The 10135-nt window shown below is 42.5% G+C and overlaps 1 protein-coding gene and 1 pseudogene across 1 annotated transcript in view; both read left to right on the forward strand.

Annotated features, from left to right (window-relative positions):
• sertad4 (SERTA domain containing 4) overlaps positions 1–10135 on the forward strand; it is a 41098-nt gene that overhangs the window by 7273 nt on the left and 23690 nt on the right. The gene's annotated exons all lie outside the window — the stretch shown is intronic.
• LOC109530227 (piggyBac transposable element-derived protein 4-like) lies at positions 971–2475 on the forward strand (annotated as a pseudogene).

Here is a 10135-nt window from a genome sequence, read left to right on the forward strand (position 1 = left end):
TTGGCCTTGCCTCGGAAAATTTTCCAAGTCCTTGGCCTTGGCCTTGGCCTCGGAGGCAAGTCCTTGGCCTCGGCCTTGGCCTCGGGTTGCCGGTCCTTGGACACAACACTGGTAGATAGATACAGTCAAACCTCGGTTTTCGTCCATAATCCATTCCAGAAGGCTGTTCGAAAACCGAATTGTTTGAAAACCGAAACCACGCTCTTTAAAAAAAAAAAAATGTTTATTGAACACGTCTGCTCACAATGGAAAGCGACACGAGGAAGCGTCACTTCCTCGTGTAAGGAAGGCGAGAGCAGTCAAATGGTGCATTTAAGTGCGCTCAGTTTGTTCGAGGACCGAATTTCGGTCGTGATCCGAGGCATAAAAAAATCGAAATTTTTGGTCAAAAACCGATTTGGTTGAGAACAGAGACATTCGAAAACCGAGGTTTGACTGTCAATAGATATAGATGTGTCTCTGCAGCATCCTCATCATTCGACACCTCGGGCCATGAGGCGTTCCGATAGTTTTACGTAAATGTGAATCAACCAGAAAAAGTGTTCACCAGTCGGGCGATCGCTCACTGTGCTGATTTTTGCCTTTTTTTATTGAAGGCTTGTTAAAAGCCAATAAACGCAAACGTCCTTCGATCAGTTCTTTACAAAACGCCAGGCTAAAACCATTTTTGAGAGAGAACATGGACTAAAGAGGGTAAAAAAGATAAGATAAGAAAACCTTTATTCGTCTCGCAATGGAGAAATTCCCAATTCACAGCAGCAAAGTTATGAAAGGAAGAAGTAGAAGAACAAAATATCGGAGCTGCTGGAAAGGCAGCCACTCTCGCGGCGATAATGAATTTGAACTGGGATAGTGATGCAGAGGAAGAGATTTCATAGACCGAGGACGTTATTGATCATCCAGATTGTCAGTATTCCAACGATGAGGAGTATTCGGAGGATGAGTCTCTCCATTGGCTGAAAACCTTGTAATGCAGCAATCATTCACAGAGGGGACATGGGCATCTAAAGATGGAGATAAAATGGTCAACATTTCCACATCAAAGCCAAGGCAGACTGTCATCTTCCAATGTCATCAAAATGACTCCCACAAGATTTGCTGTCACACGAGTTGATGATATTCAATCAGCATTTCATCTGTTCATATCCCCACCAATAGAGAAGATTATGCTGGAAATGACCAACTTGGAGGGGAAGCGTGTATTTCAAGAGAAATGGAAGCCGCTGGATCAGACTGACTTGCATGCTTACCTTGGAATTATGTTATTAGCAGGAGTGTACAAGTCATGGGGAGAAGCAACTGCAAGTCTGTGGGATGAAGAGTATGGAAGACCAATCTTTCGAGCAACAATGCCCCTGGAGAAATTTCACATGATATCTCGTGTGATCCGATTTAACAACCGTGACACGAGAGCTGGCCGATGTGAAAAAGACAAACTAGCTGCCATCAGAGATGTATGGGATAAATGGGTTGAAATTCTGCCATTGTTGTACAATCCTGGACCCCGTGTTACTGTAGATGAGCAGCTTGTTCCATTCAGGGGCCGCTGTCCTTTCAGACAGTACTTGACCAGCAAGCCTGGCAAGTATGGCATCAAAATGTGGGCAGCCTGTGATGCAAAATCTAGTTATGCATGGAATATGCAAGTGTATACTGGAAAACGACCTGGAGGAGCATCTGAGAAGAATCGGGGGTGCTGGAGATGAGTGAAGGACTGCAAGGTCATAACATGACATGTGACAACTTCTTCACATCTTACCGCCTTGGAAATGAACTTCAGAAGAGAAAGCTGACTATGTTGGGAACAATCAGAAGAAAAGCCAGAACTTCCCAGTGAAATTCTGAAGATGCAGGACAGACCTCTGCATTCATCAGTATTTGTTTTCACTGAGAAAGCAACAGTTGTTTCATACTGCCCAAAGAAAAACAAGAATGTTCTTGCAATGAGCACAATGCACACAGATGCATCTCTGAACACGAGAAGACATGAAGCCACAAATGATCCTGGACTACAACGCCACCAAAGGAGAAGTTGACAATCTGGACAAAGTAACAGCAACAAACAGCTGCCAGCGCAAGACTGCCCGTTGGCCCTTGGTGATTTTCTACAACATTGTGGATGTGTCTGTTTACAATGCCAATGTCCTGTGGGCAGAAATTAACCAGCAATGGAATGCCGGCAAATTGTACCGACGTCGGCTTTTCCTGGAAGAACTCGGCAAAACGCTCGTCACTCCCAAGATCCAGATGCGAGCCAGGCAAGCTCGATCCCCTGCAGCTGTCATTGAAAAGGTCAAGAACAGATCATCCAACTAATCTGTAATGGATCCAATGGACACAGGTGTAAAAAAAAAAAAACGGAAAAGATGCCAGGTCTATCCTGCCCGAGAGGACAGTAAGACAAGCACTTCTTCTGTGAAATTCGATCTGCAGAAAGCATACAGGCACATTCTGTCCATCATGTGGGGCCATTGAAGATGCTGAATACTGAAAATCTCAGAAAAGGGTGCAAGTTAAATGAAAAAAAAACATGAAGGGGAAAAAAAACAGTTCTTTAAATATAATGTTGGTATTAAAAATCTGTTGTCTGTCTCTTTTCTGAATGTTTACATCATCTCAAATAAAGTTGTTACTGGTGTAACCTGTTTTTTGACTGACTCTTTAAGAAATGTGTTCTAATCGGAAAAATAAGTAAACCAGCAGCAAGATCGCTTTCCAGTCAGTATCTACAATTTCATCCATCCATTTTCTGATCCGCTTTTCCTCACACGGGTCGCGGCCGTGCTGGAGCCTATCTCAGCCGTCTTTGGGCAGTAGGTGGGGTTCGCTTGAACTGATTGCCGGCCAATCGCGGGGTACACATAGAAGAACGTGTACAAAGCAAGTCAGAAATCGATTTGGAAAACGACGTTTCAAACTTATCTGAGGAGATCCAGGTGATTAAAGAGTTGGACGAAAGGGACATTGTTGGCAAGCTATATGTTGCACCATACATGTACGAGCCAGATGCTCAGGATGCGGAAAATGTGCCCGAACAGCCAGACATGGAGTGGAGATGAGACCAGTGACGTGCATTGAGGGTTGGGGAGGCACTGACTCACAAGTCAGATTTAAAAACACTAAGTCACAAAATCCCGTATGGGTCCACATAGTCTCACTCGTTGAGAATAAAAGGCAGGGAATGCAGAAAAGACGTTTTTTTTAAAGCACAGCTGCAAAGCCGGTCTTTACCTGTATACCATTGCATTTGAAAAGAATGAGTAGCTTCCCATCTTTTCCCAACTCCCGTCATTTGAGGCAAACCTGATGGTTCTGGCGTCGGCTCCCAGTATTTATGATTTCCTGCTTTGTTTGAAGGTCCAGGTTTGAATAAATGTCTTAGTTTTGAAATGAAATTCTCTATTTTCAGGGCGAGAAATGACAGCTTGTAGCGTCGCAAAGCACACTTCTTGTTTACTTTTTGCACACGGGTTAGAGTTCACCGTGACTTGGCTGGTGGCAGGCTATCAGGCTGCCCGCTATCGCCACCTTCCTTGAGGCAGAGGTACTGACTGCCTCAAGGCAGTTTTCCCTGTGGATTTATGTCAAATCAGCTGTCCATACCTCACCTCTAGTCTCTGAACGAGATTCCGTTTATTGAAGCAGGAAATACAGAACTTTCTACAATTTTTACTATGAAAATGGTCAAAATACACTATGAACCACACTAAAATCACTGTCCAGAGGACAAATATTAATACTTGTGTTATTTTATTTTTTCATTTCTTTTTCTTCTCATGATTACAGGGGAGGCACGGCCTCACCTGCCTCCCCCTGACTGCACGTCACTGGACGAGACCCATCGGGATTGGAAGAATGGTAAGCTGTATAGGCTGCGGTTATTAGCCGAGCGTTATTGTTTGCAATTCGATGCTGTGCCATGTTGTAAATTGCACATGATGTGATTACCTACTTGGTCCATGTATTCCCACTGAGAGCACATGTTCCAGTGGGTTGCTGTCCTACTTTGTCATTGCTAAGGTTGTTCTGTTGCGTTGTCGGACACTCTGCACATTGTATCGGTAGCATCGTTCGTTGTAAACCATTGCAGAGGATTCCATCCATGCAATCATATAGTTTGAATGTTTTTGTACAGGATTACTTTCACAATAACTTTAACAATGGCAAAGAGAAGTTTACAGGACAATCAAAAATGCATTACGATGGTTGACTGGCGACTCGGTATTCTGTAAATGACATCACTCGCCGGGGATTGCCGAACAAAAGCATTTTCGTTGTTAAGTGCGTTTCAAACTCATGACAAACTCATGAAAGTATGCTCAAAATAGTTTTAGCCATATGTATTCCTCAAAAGATGGTTGTCCATTGTTTACTTCACACTTGACCTTAAATATAATAAAATAAAATGATTATCATCATTTCTATTGATTCCTGCAATGAATCAAAGAGATTGTCCCACGCTGATGTCATATTTGTGAATAAAATCTGGTGACGTCCGCCACACATTTATAAAAAAATAAACAGTTGCATATTTTACACCAATTGTCGTGGAAATGAAAATACTGTTTTGTTTTGGGGTTTTTTTTCGTGGGGGGGGGGGTAACTTGAAACCCATTTTCTTAGATTCCTTGACTCCAAATAGGTGACTGTGACACCACATTTGTCATTATCACAGTGACAGACGCAAAGATATGAGCCTTTCAAGTGCAGTCGGTGGCCATTGGCCAATGTGGATATTTGAATTACAAAGTGTGATCTTGTGTATTTTCAATTTATTCCATTGGCCCTGTGCTACTTCCATGCCAAAGAGGCACATTTGCCTCATGAATTGAAATCAAAAGTTGTGAAACCTCTCGACTACACTGCTCATCACCAAAACTACACCCATCATGCTTTGGAGCTGTTTTTCCTCAGCTGGAACTGGGGCCTCAGTCAAGATGGAGGGAATTATGAACAGCTCCAAATACCAACACTTTCAGGCTTCTGCTAGACAGTTGAAAAATGTCAGAAAAAAGCCCACTACTACATCTGGACTTCATTTGGGTTTAATCCGAGCCACTTTAAATGGCCGCAGTTATTCAGTGACTCACATTAAATTTAAGTTTACATTTTGACGGTTAAATCCGATCAAAGCCACTTCCCCCAGTTCTAAGAGTCTGTGTACACTTGTGCAAATACATCTGTTTATTTTCCTCATTGTGATAGCTTGTTAATTTAACCCTTTCATGCACCAATAATGATAACCTGTAACCTGATAACGTGATAAGCTGTCCACTGTAGTAACCGCTGTCAGTGAAAGGGTTAATATTAGCATTAGGCGACTGAGGAAACTTGACATTCATCAAGAGTCAGATGGATTTCACAGTTAATCTGCTCACTTTTTTAAACAAAAATATTTTTAACATCAGATCATAAATAAACCAAATATACTGTAAGGTTGTTTTTTTTTTTCCCCCTAACCACCACCACCCTCCATCTGTATGGCCAACTGTGGCCTGGTACCGGTTCATGGCTATTTAGTTGGGTATCAGTGGTTAAAGGTAAAATTCACCTGCAATCATACTATTAACACCCTTTATCAATTGTCAGAACTTTTAATCCTCTCGGACGGAAAAAAAAAAATGTGACTCGTTGAGGTAATGAAGAACATAGCATAGCTTAAATGAAGTTCACAAATTGGAGAAGGTTTCGACAGAAGGAAGTGTCCTGCCTTGGCAGCATGGTGGCTTCCTGACAGTTATTGTTCAAGGTGAGCGCCAGATTTCTTGTCTTCGCCGCCAGCCAGAGCCCAGCGCACCTCCATTTTATTTTATTTTTTTATCACAAGCTCTTTCTGTTTCTCTCCCTCTTGTTCTTGTGTGATGCTATCAATCCTATCTTGCTCTCAGCAGATTCTTCTGCTCATTAAGACAGTGAACCTGTAGGTAGCCGGCAGCACCGCAAGCCATTCATCTCTCTCAGCAGGACACTGCGACTTACATCTGGAGCAGCATTTCAAAACAGGGCCCTTAGCAGACATTCAGCGCACGCTGAAAGAGTCGATGCATGTTTGAAGGACGGCCTTTCGGCAGAAATCGGGACGGGCAGAGCATGAACACGACTTGGGCTGTAGATACCGAAACCATTTGACCATTTGTGTTTTGCACTTGCAAAAAAACAAAAAAAAAAAAAAATGGAAAGAGCAGGTGTACATATTGACACATTTTACAGTACAAATAAATGGACTTGAGCAAACAAATGCACTCATGATTTAGTACTGTACTGTTTGATTTCAACTGAAGAAATTGGAGGGAGTTTCTTTCCCATCATGAATATGCCTTTGCGGAGCTCAAAGGCACAAAATGGGCTGCTTGTTAGTTCTGAAACTTTTGCTCCATGAAATTCTGCATTGATCCTACCATTAAAAGGCGACAAAATTATACACAGACACCATTAAAAGAGACAAAATTACACACACACACACACACACACATGCAAATTAACAGTTTACTTGTGTCTTAATGAAAAATTTCGATGAAACTACTCAAAACACAAACATCCGAATAAAGAATTACACACCAAAGTAGTTCTAGTCAGGGATGCATATAAAAATGTCGGTGTCGTTCTCAGATCAGAACCAGAGGTTGTTTTTTGGTCCTTTTTTTTTTTCCTGGGAGGCCCAGTGGGCGAGTGCTTAGCGCGTCGGCCTCACAGTGCAGTGGTGCGGGGTTCGATTCAGGCTCCGGCCTCCCTGTGTGGAGTTCCACGACTTGGGCTGTAGATACCGAAACCATTTGACCATTTGTGTTTTGCACTTGCAAAAAACAAAACAAAAACAAAAAAAAAAATGGAAAGAGCAGGTGTACATATTGACACATTTTACAGTACAAATAAATGGACTTGAGCAAACAAATGCACTCATGATTTAGTACTGTACTGTTTGATTTCAACTGAAGAAATTGGAGGGAGTTTCTTTCCCATCATGAATATGCCTTTGCGGAGCTCAAAGGCACAAAATGGGCTGCTTGTTAGTTCTGACACTTTTGCTCCATGAAATTCTGCATTGATCCAACCATTAAAAGGCGACAAAATTATACACAGACACCATTAAAAGAGACAAAATTACACACACACACACACACACACATGCAAATTAACAGTTTACTTGTGTCTTAATGAAAAATTTCGATGAAACTAGTCGGTCAAAACACAAACATCCGAATAAAGAATTACACACCAAAGTAGTTCTAGTCAGGGATGCATATAAAAATGTCGGTGTCGTTCTCAGATCAGAACCAGAGGTTGTTTTTTGGTCCTTTTTTTTTTTCCTGGGAGGCCCAGTGGGCGAGTGCTTAGCGCGTCGGCCTCACAGTGCAGTGGTGCGGGGTTCGATTCAGGCTCCGGCCTCCCTGTGTGGAGTTCGCATGTTCTCCCCGTGCCTGCGTGGGTTTTCTCCGGGTCATCCAGTTTCCTCCCATATTCCACAAACATTAGTGGCAGGTTCATGGATCACTCTAAATTGTCTGTAGAGTGTGAGTGGGGATGGTTGTTCGTCGATGTGTGCCCTGTGATAGGCTGGCAACCGGTTCAGGGTGTCCAAAGACGACTGGGATAGGCTGCCCTGTGACCCTTGTGAGGATAAGCGGATCATAAAATGGATGGATGGATTTTTCTCCTGACCCACCAACCTCATGGATGAACGTCAAGATTATAAATCACCCCTGTGTATAATTCGCACCAGCCATAAAATGCATACTAAAGAACAAAAAATATATATATATAAGTCGCCCTGGAGTATAAGTTGCATTTTGCGGGGAAATGCATTTGATAAAATCCAACACCAAGAACAGATGTGTCATCTTGAAAGGCAAATAAAAATAGAGAACAACAGGCTGAATAAGTGGACAATATGTTAACTTTACATGACGCATAAACAGCAAACTGAGAACGTGCCTCGTATGTTCACGTAACATATAAAGAGTTATTCGGATAACTAAAGCATGAAGAACATGCTAACAAGTTGACCAAACCATCAGTTTCATTTCAAATGACTAAATCCAATGAAATCTTCATCCTCTGTGTCATTTTTAAAGAACTCCGGCGGGAGATGATGCGGCACTTCCTCTTCTACGTCGCTTACGTCAGAGTCATCGTCAGTTACCAATGTGGAAAGTATCAACACAGGCCTAGAGCACCTCCTTGCGGTTTAATGTGAAAATAACGTGAAATGATATAACTGGTTCATAATTTCACACAAAAATCGCACCCCCGGCCTATCTATGAAAAAAACTGTGACTTATACTCCGGAAAATACGGTGTGTGTGTGTGTGTGTGTGTGTGTGTGTGTGTGTGTGTGTGTGTGTAATATATATATAAAAAATGAGATGCGATTTATGATTTATAAGGTGAGTGGCATTGGTTAAATTGAAATCCTCCTGCTGCTCCCAATGGACGTGCACTAACGTTACTATTACCTGTCGCTAAATTGGCCTGGCACGTAATGTCATTTGTGCTTGTTTACCTCCTTTATTGTGCCTTATATGTCTTTGGTGTATTTGATAAGCACAGTAGCATCCAAGTTTGTGTGTGTGTGTGTGTGTGTGTGTGTGTGTGTGTGTGTGTGTGTGTGTGTGTGTGCGTGTGTGTGTTTTATCCATGCAGAATCATTTAAATCTGAATCAATATTTTTGCAAGGCACTGTGTCATATCACACCAAGATTGTGTTTTCGTCTTCCTATGTGGGTGTGGAGGTAGATGCCATCAAACTAAGATTCCTCCAGTGAGATTTTAAAGTGTCTGCTGTGAGATCACAGAGCTGTGATGCTTGCTGTCAGGCCCCTGTCAGTGCAACCGCAGGCAGCTTTTCGAGTTGACGCCCACTTATTTTCTCACTGCGGAGATGGATCACTTAGATTTGGTCCAACACAAACGCACGCACACATTGACACACGTGTGTCGAGGGGTCTGTAGCAGTTCTTGAACATTTTGCTGCTTGAACAGCATTCCAGCCCCATTTTTCAACAATGCTTTGGCTCATTCGCGTGTGTCATCTCTGGAGGTGGTCATTTCCGTCGGGGTACTACTGACCAAGCATGTAATAACTAAAGCTTTTCTTGGGCCTCCTCTTTTTAATCACTTACATCTTACGAATTGATAATATTTTCTGTAAACTGAATTGACATTTTTACTTGAATGCGGATGACACTCAGCTCTACCTTTACACTAAACTCTCTGCCACTCTTCTTCCTTCCTCCCTTTCTGACTGCTTCTCTTAACTCAAATATTGGTTCTGATCCAACTTCTGATAACTCAATAGAGATCAAATGGAAATCCTACTGATAGGTACCAAGTTCACACAAGCCAATTTTTTTTTCCATTACTCTTGATAACTCCTCAATCTCCCCCTCCCCTCAAGTTAAGAGCCTAGGTGTTATTCTTGACAGGCCACTCTCCTTTCAAGCACCTGTAAACAACATCACCCGGTCAGGGTGCTTTTATTTCGACACCAATTGGCCCCATTTCATCCCTGACCTCTCACAGTGATGCCGTCCTTTGTTCAAAGCCTCGTCATATCTTGCCAGGATTACTGCAACGCTCTTGTGTATGATCTCCCCCCTCAATGCACGACATAAACGACAAATTCTCCCTGTAATATTTCCCAGTCCATTACTGCATATGAGATAAAATACTGATCTGCACTTTCAGTCACCTATCAATCAATAACTTTCTCTGAGGGAATAATTCCAAGTACAGTGGTACCTCTACTCATGAACGTCTTTTCATACGAAATGTTCAAGTTACAAAACGTCTCAACAGGAAAATGTTGCCTCTTGTTACGAAAGAAATCTCAAGATACGAAAGGTAAAAATACAGTCTGGATTTCTAGTCGCAGCTCCGAGTTTCCTGAACACAGCATACTTATAGCTGCTCTGCCATTGGCTACTCCCGAGCATTTTCCTGGCATCCCATTGGCTAAGAGGGACCTCTACCATATGAGTCTATGCGTGTAGATCAGGGGTGGCCAACCAGTCAGAGACTAAGAGCCAATTTTTTTACTGTGTTACTGCAAAGAGCCACATCGCACGCACGCACGCACACACACACACACACACACACACACACACACACACACACACACACACACACACACACACAC

The sequence above is a fragment of the Hippocampus comes genome, unplaced genomic scaffold (assembly GCF_001891065.2).
Source record: "Hippocampus comes isolate QL1 unplaced genomic scaffold, H_comes_QL1_v1.1 scaffold221, whole genome shotgun sequence".
NCBI classification, from domain to species: Eukaryota; Metazoa; Chordata; class Actinopteri; order Syngnathiformes; family Syngnathidae; genus Hippocampus; species Hippocampus comes.